The sequence below is a fragment of the Macrotis lagotis genome, chromosome 2 (genome assembly GCF_037893015.1).
Source record: "Macrotis lagotis isolate mMagLag1 chromosome 2, bilby.v1.9.chrom.fasta, whole genome shotgun sequence".
In the NCBI taxonomy this organism is placed as follows: domain Eukaryota; kingdom Metazoa; phylum Chordata; class Mammalia; order Peramelemorphia; family Peramelidae; genus Macrotis; species Macrotis lagotis.
This window is the reverse complement of record NC_133659.1, coordinates 108,145,070-108,158,461: the sequence shown is the minus strand read 5'-3', so window position 1 is coordinate 108,158,461 and position 13,392 is coordinate 108,145,070. Positions and strand designations below refer to the sequence as shown.

Here is a 13,392-nt window from a genome sequence, read left to right as displayed (position 1 = left end):
TTCATGACTAACTTTTGAAATGAAAATAAGAGTATAAAAACTTTTATTGATGACAGGAGATAATCCTCAAAATTAAAAAAAATCATAAATTTCATACATTTGCATGCATATTTTTATTGGAAACAGCCAGATGGCACAGTGCTGGACCTGGAGTCAGGAAGACTCCTGTTTATAAGTTCAAATTTGACTTCATACACTTACTAGCTGTGTGATCCTGGGCAAGTCACTTAACCCCATTTGTCTCAGTTTCCTCATCTGTCAAGTGAAAAGGAGAAGGAAATTACTAAATGCTTTAGCATCTTTGCCAAGAAAATCTCAAATGGGATCATGAAGAGAAGAGAAACTTATATGGTTTAATATATTTAAATAAGTCTTTATATATTTAACTTTTAGATGTTCATATATATATACAATTATATATAGTATATAACATTTCATATATTTAATTTTTATTAAAAATAACATAGCTGGGGCAGCTAGGTGGCACAGTGGATAGAGCACTGGCCCTGGAGTCAGGAGGACCTGAGTTCAAATCTAACCTTAGATACTTAATAATTACTTAGCTGTACCTTGGGCAGGTCACTTAATCCCACTGCCTTTCAAAAGAAACCAAAACAACCATAATTGAAGCGCATACTATAAATGAGAAGATATTTGTAAAGTACTTTAAAAATCTCACAGTACTATTATGTTACAGTATTAAATAGTATCTATTAAATTATTCCATTTTAAGAAGAGCTAATGTGAATAGTGTTGTTCTTATAACAAATATTATAAAAATTGTGAATGAGGTGCCCTCATCTAAAACCAAAGGCTGCTGAAATGATGGAAATATACTTAGATGTATACACCAAAGAACTTCATCAGGACCCATATTCTCTCTTTCCTTTCCTATTTCGACATACAATTGCAATTCTGGATTCAGTTGTCTGAAGCAGGCAGTCTTTGTCTCTTCTAATCCCAAAGTGATTTTGAGATTAGCAAAATCCATATACCTATGTTAGGAAGGGTAGAAAGGAGAAATGCAGAAAAAGCTAAAGAATCTTCTTGAACTCATAGGGAACTTTGATGAATGGGAGAATTGAATATTGATTCATTGAGAGGAAGTGTGGTTACTGGAGGTAAGCTGGCAGTTCTAAATATAAATGTCTACAACTGTAACCAGAAAAATGCAAATGAAGAACGTGAGAAGGGACTCAGCAAAACTATTCCTACAGGAACCTCAGTTTGTAGATGACACCCCAGATGCTAGGCATTAAATTACTGGAATTACACCTTATTTTTGTAGATTGATATAAAAATCTGACAGTGTCAAGTAAAAAAGATTTTAGATGAAAAGAATATACAACTGCACTATTAAAAAATATATGCATAAATAATTTACCTTAATATTTGGATGAAGATTATCAATATTATCACTGGAATTCGTTTTTTCTTTATATAAGTATTTTATTTGTTTTCCAATTACATACAATGGTACTTTCTACCAATCACTTTTGGCAAGGTTTTGAGTTTTACAATTTTTCTCCCTCCTCCCCCCAACAGAAGGCAATCTGATATAGGTTTTACATTTGCATCCATGATAAGCATAGATCAAAATTGAGTGTATCACTGGAATTATTGTCAAATTGATTTTCTTTCTCTACAAGTGGAACATTTGTTATATCTGTAATTACAATAGTTCACAATGTAAATATTCTCCAATTTGTTCTAAATTCTCATTATTCAAAGGATGTTTATAATGGGAATAATTAATTTGAAGACATGGATCATGTTAATTCTGACCTTTATAGAGTCACAGAATGTAAAAAGTTGGAAGGCAGATTATCTAGAGGAGCATTTTTCAAACTTTTTAGACTCAGGACCCCATTACACTCATAAAATTCCTGAGCATCCTAAAAAACTTTTATTTATGGGAGTTATAACTATTTATATCTACTGTGTAAGAAATATAAACTGATAAATTTTACTAATGTATTTAAAAATAAAATATGTGATATAACATTTTTTGAGATAGAACATTTTTATGAAAATCTTTTTCAAAAAATTAATGAGAATGACATTGTTTTACATATTTTTGATGTACATAAAGAAAATCTAGTTTCACACAGACATGTGATTGACAAAGGAAGGCACATTTTAATTGGCAAATTATTTCTTCATACTATTTGGAAAATACATTTTGCCTTTGAGTTCCACTGAAAGAGTCTTTAAAGGCCTCTAGAAATTCATGGACCAAAGCTTCAGCTTCATTCATCTCTCTAGTCTAGAAATCATCTAGTTCAACATTACATAGTTGGCAAAATAAGAACCACAAAGGGAAATCGACTTGCTCAGTGTAACATTAGAAGGTAAGTGGCATCGTGGAAAATCTAAATCAACTTCTTGACTCTGAAGTGTACTACTCTTTTCACTACACTTTGACTTCAGAAACCCTAGTTTCTTCATTCTGTGAAGAACTAATTTCGGTTTTAAGCCAGATTAAGGTAAATAATTTAAAAAAACTGTAGAGTTAACATAAAATAGTGTCTTAGAAGTTCAAAAGGAGTAATATGAAATTTGAATTTATTATTCATTTGATCTTTTCAAATCAAAGTTGGTAATAGACATAACTTTTTTTCAAGAAGAATTTCTCATCGGAACATATAAATCCTGTATCTAAAAGAGTAATATGTTGATGAATTTGTGATTTTATTAAATTGTTCCATATTCCAAAAAAGCAGATACCAACCCATCCACAGTTTCTCATTCTTGGTCAAAACCTAAAACTCAGAAGGTATCTTGGAGGCTATCAACTACAACTGCCCAAGAATCAGCTATGTAATGCAATTGTTCAATAGTCATTTAGTCTTTGAAGATCTCTAGTGAGTGGGCATTGAATATATAAATTAGTTCAGGTAAAATTATCATTTTTATTCTGTTGACCCTGCCTACCCATAATCAAGTATCTCTTCATGATCTGTTAGCTTATTTTTCTCTTTCCACCATTACTCAATGTTTTATGAGACAGTACTACTTGATCTTCAATCATCCAAAACATCCAAATAGCAACATATTCCAAATTAGTATTGTTCTTGGCTATTATATCTTTCCACATGGTAAGACCAAATATTTGTTGAGTAGGACAATTTCTAGGCTCTTTTGGTCTCTTTATTATGGTAAATAATTTACACCAGCTAAACTTCTATAAGAAGTAGGGATAGTATCAATCAATGCTCATTTCTGATTTTTCAGTTAGTATATTTAAGTAAGTCATATTAGAGTTTTCTCAATTATATAGCATATCATCTTACTTTTATTTTTTCCTTATTTAGTATTGATTTTTATCTTTGTTCTAACAAGATGATGGTTTGCCTGTTATTGTATTCTCAGGGTTTAGTACACAACAAAACCTTACTGATTTGATAGATTTATAACTGATTCTCACTTGGTTTACTAGTTGTTTGTTGTCTGTTAGAATATAGTTAAGTTTAATTTATATTGTTCTGTGCCCACTATACCCCTTTCAACTCTTCTTGAAGCAAATATTCATATTATACAGTGGTAAGGTTTCTATATAGACTACAAGCTTCTGTTTTCTTTCATTTGTTATTTCTGAATCATACTTTCCCTACTTTTTCCCCCCTTGTCATCTATTTCCACTTTTGCATTAATTGCATTAATTGCAAATATTAAAACATATGATAAGCTAATTTGGAAGTTCTTAAATTCTTTATATAATTTTTCTCCCTTCTCACTCTTTGAAACAAATATTGTTTCATGATTTATAGGAGTTATTTTTTAAATGCTTATTGAGTAATGTTGCTTACGATGCAAGTATGTTTCTTCTTGCCTTTGTATGTCAAATAGAAACAATTTTGCCAATTCTTTTACTTGCCTCTCTAAGAAGAAACTGAGTCATTCCTCCAGTTATAATTTCATTTAAAAATTTATAGTGAAATTTTCAAGATTTATGTGATTTAGTTCTTTTGGTTGTATGTCATTCACTGGGCACTGAACTAAGATCTTCATTTAGAGTATAAATAGCTTAGTTGTCCAAAACTGGGTGTTTCTTAGATTTCTTTGCCTCTACCAAAAAACTTTACCAAGTGATCTGCCTCCTAGCAAGGACCTTTGTAGTCAGCTAACCTGGGCTTTGAAAGCATAACGTCTATGTCAGAATTGGGCCTGAAGTCCTTCCATCATGAAATAACCTACTCAGGTTTGCATTTTGCTAACATAACCCTCAAAAAGCAGTGTTTAATTACCCTTATGTAATTAATGGTTTCAAAGAAGAATTTTTTAAAGGATCATTAAACATGGAACAACATAAAAGTAAAGGAAAAATTATAATCCTAGAAAAGATGATAGAAATTTTATCAGCAAAATGAACGTATCTTGGGACAGCTAGGTAGTGCAGTGGATAGAGCACGGACCCTGAAGTCAGGAGAACCTGAGTTAAAATCCACCCTCAGACATTGTGTGACCATGGGCAATTCACTTATCCCCACTGCCTTCCAACCCCCCCCCCCCAAAAAAAACATGAACATATCTTTGGAGAGACTAACAGATAATTGCAACAACTTCTAAACAAAAAAGGGATCTATACAATAAAATATATTATGTGAGTCTAAGATGTTTAATTTAAACTTATATGCTTGCAAGAAGGAATGGATATAAGCAATGTGGGTCAGCACAATTTTTATAGAAACAAGTTCATACATAATTTATATATTTGGAAAAAAATGAACTAAATGTATGAAATGACACAAATAAAGTCTATATTAATAATTAATAATCAAGAGAACTCTGGGGAAAATACAATTTATTTAGGCAGGGTAGGACAGGTAGGTGGTGCTACAATGGATAGAATACTGGACATGGAGTCAGGAAAATTAATCTTCCTGCATTAAAATCTGGCCTCAGACACTAGCTATGTGACCCTAGGCAAATCAGTTTCTTTATCTGTGAAATGAACTAGAGAAGGAAATAACAAAATATTATAATACTTTTGCCAAGAAAACTCCAAATTGGGTACTGAAGAGCTGGACATGACTAAAAAATAATTGAACAACAGTTTGAGGGTAATGTTCATATATTAAATATGTTTAAATTCTTTTTTAAAAAAATGATTTAGTCTCATCTAGATCAGAAATGTGGTGGCTGCTCACAGGTCCAGTTTGCTGATCAGTCTAGGAGATATGACCAGTTCTGTTTCTTTTTTTTAAATTTAGCACCCCTCCTTAAGCAACCCAGCTACCTGCTATACTTTTCTTTTCCCAGAGCTCCATATATTGGTGCCATATTTGGTGTGGATCAGCTTAGTATCTGATCAGCTTAGCATATTGCAACTCATGATTCCCAAGCTCAACGGATTCACTAATCTCAGGTTTCCTGGCATAAGAGATTAACTAACACATGGTCATGACCAGCTTTTAATTTTTTGCAGATGCTTTGGTTAGGTAGAATTGTAGATATTTGGCAATCTTTTCATAAAGCTTTATAGTTAAAAGAAATTAATATAAGAGGCCATTTGTAAATATTTTTAATAAAATAATTTCTTTTAGTGCCAACAAATCCAGGAGAAATATTTAATGAATTATTATGAATAATTCTCATCAGATATATTTGTATACTTGACAGGAACACTTACCACTGGTAAAAGAAGAAGAACCTGAGAAGAAAAAAACTGGTAAAATATAATGCTGCTTTTTTCCCCCCTAAGCACAAATCAGGTATTCCTTAGTTTGTATTTGTGTAGCAGCTGTATGGTACCATCACAATAGGGTATCAGGGGACTTGTAACTCCAACATTTTCTCCATCTATGTGAGCTACATCATCCATGATTTCTATACTTGTTTTCATTCCTGGTGTGCATTTTTTGGGAGAGTATTTCCTGAGTTTATAGAGGGCATATTGAACTTGGAACAAATTGACTCAGTCAGTTAATTACAATGATTTGTACATTTAAAATCTATAATGTCTGGTGAGCTATATCCCACTATGGAGCAGTGGATTGAGCACTAGCCTTCAAGTCAGGAGGATGGGAGTTTGAATCCAGCCTCAGACACTTAACTCTTAATAGCTTTGTGACCTTGGGCAAGTCACTTAATCTTGATTGCCTCGCATTCAGGGCCATCTCCAGTCATCCTGACTCATATCACTGGACTCAGATGACTCTGAAGGAGAAAGTAAGGCTGGTGACTTAATACAGCACTCTCTCCCTCAAATTCAATTCACGTGCTTGTCATGGCATCACCTCCCTGATGCCCTGGTTTTCTTTGAGAATGAAGGACAAACATTAAGTGACTCTAGAACAGGAGGATGCAGAGACCTTAATCTATTTGGGTTAATTTGGCTTGCTTAACTCATTATCTGATAAGAGAGAAACATCATGAAAATGGACTATATATTTACATAAGCCTAATTGTCACTCCAGTAAAAATTAAGTATTTTGTGTCACATTTAGAAAAATTGTATCTCAAAGTATAGTTATTAATTTAAAAATTAAGTTAAATTTTATTTGATTTTCTTTAGTTTGATGAATAAACTATGACAGAATATTAACATGTTCAAATTAAAAACTACCTGGGTACACACTCTAACAACATGTACCATGAATGACTGGGAGAAATTTCAGAGTTTGACAAACCACACTTCAATAATCACATTTGTGACACTGGGAAAAATCACTTAATTCAGTTTCCCCATCTGTAAAATGAATCTGAATTTCACTAAACCTCAAAGGTCTTTATCGCATAAACTTTTGTCAAGTAAGTTGTTCTTCATTTCAAACTTATGTAATTCATTGAAAAATATTTAAATGGAGTAGTTTTATATTTTTACATCTCTAACTTAGAGCATTGGAACAGCTAAATTTTATTTTTTTTGAAACAGTTATTATCTGGTTACAATGCATATTATTTGTAAGTTCACATCTTTTATTGTTGAAGAATATGATAATAATAAAATTCAAAAGTTAGATCTGGCAACCTAATATATAGTCATAACAATAATGTTATAATCGCACAGTCTAAAGAATGATTGGTATATATGAGTACAACAGAACAATCACGGAGGTCACAATGGAATACAAAACAATTCAGTTCTGTTGGCAAGCAGAGTTGATAACAGACTGATATTGGGGGCTGCCTACTTGAACCCTATTAGATAATGGTCATAGAATGTGAATAGACAGTTTTCAAAGGAAGAAAAGCAATCATATGATCACTAGTAACACTACAAGAAATTCAGAGTTTCTGCCTCACACCTATCATATTAGCAAAACTGACACATTTGGGTGGTATTATGAGAAAACAGGTATCCTGATGCACTGTTGGTAGAACTAAATGCTTATTGACTGGCTAAACACTAGGTTTGTTAGCAATAATTTTGTACCACTGATTCATAGTAAGTTTGAATTTCACTAAACCTCAAAGGTCTTTATTGAATAAACTTTTGTCAAGTAAGTTGTCATTCATTTCAAACTCATGTAGTTCACTAAAAATATTTAAATGGATTAGTTTTACATTTTTCTCCTAAAAGTCTAATCTTGTTATTTTTTTTGCCTATTTTAACTCTTAATCCCACACTACCACCAAAGTTTATGTCTTCTGAAAATGTAACTAGCAAGGGGCAGCTAGGTGATGCAGTGAATAGAGCACTGGCCCTGGAGTCAGGAGGACCTGAGTTCAAATCCAGCCTCAGACACTTAATAATTGCCTAGCTGTGTGACCCTGGGCAAGTCACTTAACCTGATTGCCTTAAATAAATAAAATTTAAAAAAATATAATTAGCATGTCTTCTTTCTTTATCCAAGTCACTGATATAGATTTTGAACAATAAAGACCAAGGAAAGAATCCTGTGCAATGCCCTAGAAACCTCACTCCAACCTCCCTCCCTCCAGACTGATATTGACTCAATGACCAATATTATTTGGAAATATTCACTGAACCAATTTAATACCCATCATTATCTATTATGATTATCCAGGTCATTTTTCTTTTCCTTGAATTGACATAGTGAAAAAAATGATGCAATTTTTGTTTGACAATGGAGCAGAGAAAAAAGAATTAGAGATTGGGGGGGGGGACTTGGAATTATCCAGAAAGATATCTGACAGAGAGCTACTGACAAAAGAATTAGAAGCATTATGTTAGTTATTGATTTCTAGCCCCTAGATAAATATCAATTGCTAATCCAAGAATGGGAGAAAGTCTCAGGGAAAACTGTTCCAATCCATGTTTACTCTGTCTGAATATAATGGAGCTGTGAAGGTCAGAATGGAATACAAAATAATTCACTTACAAATGACCAAGAACCTGGACTTCCTTAGCAAAAAAGCTCTTTAAGTCTTCTGTTCCCCATGGAGATATTGGGGAGTAACAAGGAACAACATTTATAATTCGTGATATAAGGAAAGTGAGAAAAATTAAAATGACTACCTGGGATTGTGATACAACTATATTTCATTTTGATGAGTAGCTGCATATGTGATAAATGTTAGTATTCTTGAGAATGGAAAAAATAAAAGGGATGAAGGAATGCTTTTCTGCCCGCTAGCATGTTAGAGAGGATGAAGATTTTCTATATAGATTTAAAGAAATAATCTAAGAAAAATACTCCAAGGAGGCAGAGAACAATCCAAATCTGTTTAAGAGATTGGATTCCGGGAGAATCTGTTGTAGAAGAGAAGAAGAAAGTTCAAAATGTTAAATTTGCTGTGTCATGGAACTGAAGAGTTGGAAATTACCTCGGATACCATTAATCAATCCATCAATCAACCAATAAGTATGTATCAGGTACTCTACACCAGCACTATTAGGTATAGTTTATTTACCCCAGACATTGACTAAATCATATATTCCTTCTCTGACATCTAAAACAAGTGATCTCTACTTGAAGACCTTCAATGAAAGAAAAAAAACTTCTATCTCCCTAAGCACCCATGCACACTGCCATGTATATAGAAGAGGTTTTATGAATGAATTTTCTGAAGATCCCTAGGCTAAAAGCAGAAAATCTGGTAAATTCTTGATTTGGCTTGTTGAAAAGATCATTTTTCAAAAATGAAAGGAAGTTAATGGGGGGGGGGGACTACTGAAATTCTGTACTTCATTTTGACCAACAAAGAGGAACTGGCAATTTGCAGAACTAAAGATAGGAAACTTGGGTAAAAGCAGACATCATCTTAAATTTTTTTTTTACTGATAAAGAAGGGCAATGTCAAGCATAGTTTGATGGGTATTCTATTTTTATGAGAGATTTTTTTTAAAATCAAAGAAAAAGTTGAAAGGTCAAAAGGTGAACCTTTGTGAAAAGGAAGATGGTGCTATAAATGAAGTGAATGCAAGGCTGTTTACTGAAGGAAAGTACAGGGATGAGTCCAAGAAGACTTGAGCAGTAGGCAGTGGGAAGAAGAAGTCTTTTTATAGGGTTTTGGATATAGCAGGTAGGGTGGTATGGTTTCTATAGAGACTTGGGATCTCCATGGAGGACATACTTTGTTTGGGAGGGTCACCAAACTGAAATTGGGCATTGTTTGGATTCTCTATGGAGGTTAGGATTCATGTCCTTAGAAAGGGATAATCAGTGGGGCTCTACATCAAGAATGAAACTCAGGTCTGGATCTAACATTCCAGCTTTTTTGTTTTAATTTACTAAGGAAGATTGGGATCAGAGATCAGTTCTTCTGGAGCTGCTTCTAGTTAAATGGGGGTGATGATGTCATTAGGTATAGGAGAGGGAAAAGGGTGAACTATTGGTATCCATGGGCCTGAAGTAGCATCATGCATTTAGCCATCTGGGATGTTCCAGTGTTCACTGTTTTTTTGCATGAAGGATGTAATCATCCAGAACAAAGGTAGAGCTAAGAAGAGTGCCAAAAGGACTACGATAGTGGGGTTAATATGGGAAGGAGTCAAGGGAGTATGTGGGAAGACTGAAAGCAACTCGACCAGGTGTCAGCTGATTTTTCCCTATTATGTGAAGCTCTACCAATCAAATGATCCACCTGAACCAATCTAGACTCATTAACATAGAAACAGCATTCCTCATCCCCAAACAAATGGAGCTTCTCGGTGGTCAGTAGGTCCAGGTCCTGTCTGTTCTGTATAAGTTCCAGGAGGGTGTCAGAAAGAGCAAGAGTACTAATCAGTGGGGATAGGAATTGTAGAAGTGGCTTATGTCCTACGTGGAGGGAATCATGAAAGTGAGAAAGGTGTCTGCTTGCTTTTGGGGAAGGAGAATGTAGTCATTCTGAGTTGGCCAAGGTCCCTGCCATATGGCACATTTAGAGAGGTGTGCTTCTTTTTCATCTGCATATTCTGGATTCAGGGAAGGCACGGTAACTAATTGAAGGTGTGTATAGAGTTGGCATGCAGTCTGTTTGGATGCCTGGTTGGCCTTCTCATTCCCAGTTGCCACAAAGGTAGACATGTCCTGATGGCCCTTCAGTGGATTACTGCCAAAGGAGAGGAGGAGGATGTGTTGGAGAGGAATTTAAGGATTTGGTCAACATTAGTTATACAGGAGAAGAAGGAAGTAAGGAAGCCCTTTTAGCCTAGATAGAGGCATGAGAATGTAAAATATGGGAAGTATATCAAGAGTTTGTGTGTATGTTAACATGTTTCCCTTTTGCTAGAGTGAGGACTGGAATTAAGGCAATGCGTTCTGTTGACTCAATAAGAGAGGGAGAGGAAGCAATGATCTGCTTCCCATTTACCACTGAGGAACTCTCATAGATGAAGCAGTTTTATCAGCATATGAGAAGGAACCTACTCTTTAAATACAGTCATGACTAGTTTAAACCATTTTCACTTCTATCCTGAATCACTGCAAAAACTTTCTAACTGGTATCCAGGGCTTTAATTCCTTTCTCCATTCTCCACCCAGATGTTAAAGTTAATGTTCAAGTTCAGGTGTGACTTATCACTCTGTCTCTTTGTTATCTACAGTTCCTGGCAGTTGAGCTGCAGCAAACTTTTCCAGCCTGATCACACATTTTTCCCATTCATGTTTCTCTCTTTCAGATGATCTAAACTGTCCCTCTTGCTGTTCCTCACACAGAATGTATCACACTTCCTTGTGCTGTGATTTGCACAGGCAAAATAATAGTGCATACTTCACCAAGTCTTGAGTGGGGTGATCTGCTGCATTCAGCAATAATTCCAAAATCCAGAGGTGGTGGCAATTTGAGGGAAAAAATAATGGGTTCTGTTTTGGATAAAGTGAATTTGAGATTTCTATGAGCAATATCTATTTTGAAATAACCAAAAGACAATAACTGATTCTATTACCCAATATCCTATCTACATGATAAAGATTTATTTCTTCTGGAAAATCTTCTACTTTAATATGACAACTGGGTATGTTTCCTTTTGTACTTAATCCCTAATAAGCATTTATCCTAAGCATTTCTCTTATTGATATTAGTTTCTGGCATGAAGCAAATGCAATATATATGTTTTATAAGATAATATAATTGAACTCACCCTTCTCTGTGTTTTTGTATTACTATTACTAATGTGACACTAACAAATAGAATAAGAAATGTTGTAGCCAAAACAATGCCTAGGCAGAAAAGTAGGAACATTAACTACCAGGAAAAATATGACCAACAGGTTTCTTAACTTTCATCTTATGACTTATTATCAATTCTGTTTCAGTCACAGTTGAATTCTTTCATATTAACATATGTTAACATAACAGGTTGTATTAACATGTACCCTACACAAGGTTCAAGACTTATGAAAATAATCTATGTTTCAAATATTTTAATCAAATGGTTAAAGTTAAAGGATATCCTTTTTTTGGAGGGGACACACAAGTTCAAATAACTTTGTAGCCTATTTTGTCTCAAGAGCAACCATCTAATCAAATAATTAGATTGGTAAAAAAAAGCATCAGTTTTTTTTCTTCTCCTTTGATTATATGTTTTAATGCATGTGTATATGTTTTATATTTCTTCTAGTCACTTCTGGAATACACTTGAAGAAAAACTCCAAAGAAAACTCTGACTTTTGATGTTATAAAAATTTATTTTATGTTAATGTAGTCCTGTTCAGATACAACCTCAGAATAACTTCTTACAATGTCATCATTACACTAACTGGATAACTTTACTGATAAAGAAGCCATTTTAACATGTTTGATCATATGATTTTTAAAAATTTTTTCAAAAATATCACAAGAGGAGAGATGATAGGGCTAGATAGCCAAATGAAATGTGTTCAGTCTGCTATTTGTGGAATACCAATGATATAAAACAAAAATATCATTTCTGGCTACATTTCATACAGTCAAAATCATGAATCAGAGATTTATTGCTAGAATGAACCTCAAAAGTCAAGTCTAATCTCCTACAAATAAAGACACTGAGGTGCAGAAAAGTATGGTGACTTGGCAAAGAATACACAGTAAAATTACACAAATTAGATTTTGAACCTGTGTCCCCTGACATTGTATCATACTGTTTCCTACTTAAGCTGATCTATGTAATTATCTGTAGATCTGGACACTTTTTTAAGGTTGTTTTTTTTTTTTTTTTTTTTTTGCAAGGCAGTGGGGTTAAGTAGCTTGCCCAAGGCCACACAGCTAGGTAATTATTAAGTGTCTGAGGCTGTATTTGAACTCAGGTACTCCTGACTCCAGGGCTGGTGCTCTATCTACTGTGCCACCTAGCCGCATGATCTGGACACTTTTTAAAGAAACGAAATAAGGGGGGAAAAGACTCAGTATTAACTCAAATTCTGAAATACAAAGTTACTGGTTTTGCATTGCAAACAAAATCTTCCTGGGATAGAAAATATTTTCTTCTACCCTTAGTATTCTTTTTTGTCAATTGAGAGGTGCTTCTTTACAGTTAGCTAACATGAACTTATCAACCACTTACTCTGTGTCAAGGACATAGATATGCAAAGGAGAGCAAAAGATGGGCTTTGGACTCAAGGAATTCCCAGTCTACTGAGGGAGTTAACATGAAGATAGCAAAATTCATACAAGATTCATAAAGACTAGAGGGAGAGTCGGCTCAAAGGGGAAAGCCCCAGCAGTCAGGGAGAAAGAGATTTGAGTTGAGTTTTGAGGGAATCCAGGGAAGCTAAGAGGTACAGGTGGGGAGGGAGACTATCCTCAAGATAAAAACAGACAACAATGCAAAGGTCCTGAGATAGGAGATGGAGGCTTTTGAATGAGTGGACCAGTAGAGGCAAAGCCTCACTGGCTGCAGATTTCAACTCCTGCTTATCTACATCCATTAATCAATAAACATTTATTTAGTGTCACATCTAACCACTTTAAAATAGGAATATATGAGATTTAAAAACTCCATGGCATGCAAATTAATGGAAATCTCCCAAATTGCTATGTGAAATCAATCAGGTTATGTTCAAATATTTGGTGATCTGTATTG

The 13,392-nt window shown here is 34.2% G+C and overlaps 1 long non-coding RNA gene across 1 annotated transcript in view; it reads right to left on the bottom strand.

The window, feature by feature from the left end:
• LOC141511149 (uncharacterized) overlaps nt 1-11,488 on the bottom strand; it is a 90,004-nt gene extending 78,516 nt beyond the window's left edge. Inside the window, exon 1 of the long non-coding RNA XR_012475267.1 lies at nt 11,474-11,488. This is a non-coding gene — a long non-coding RNA (uncharacterized LOC141511149). The remainder of the gene's footprint in view (nt 1-11,473) is intronic.
• Nucleotides 11,489-13,392: the final 1,904 nt, after the last annotated feature.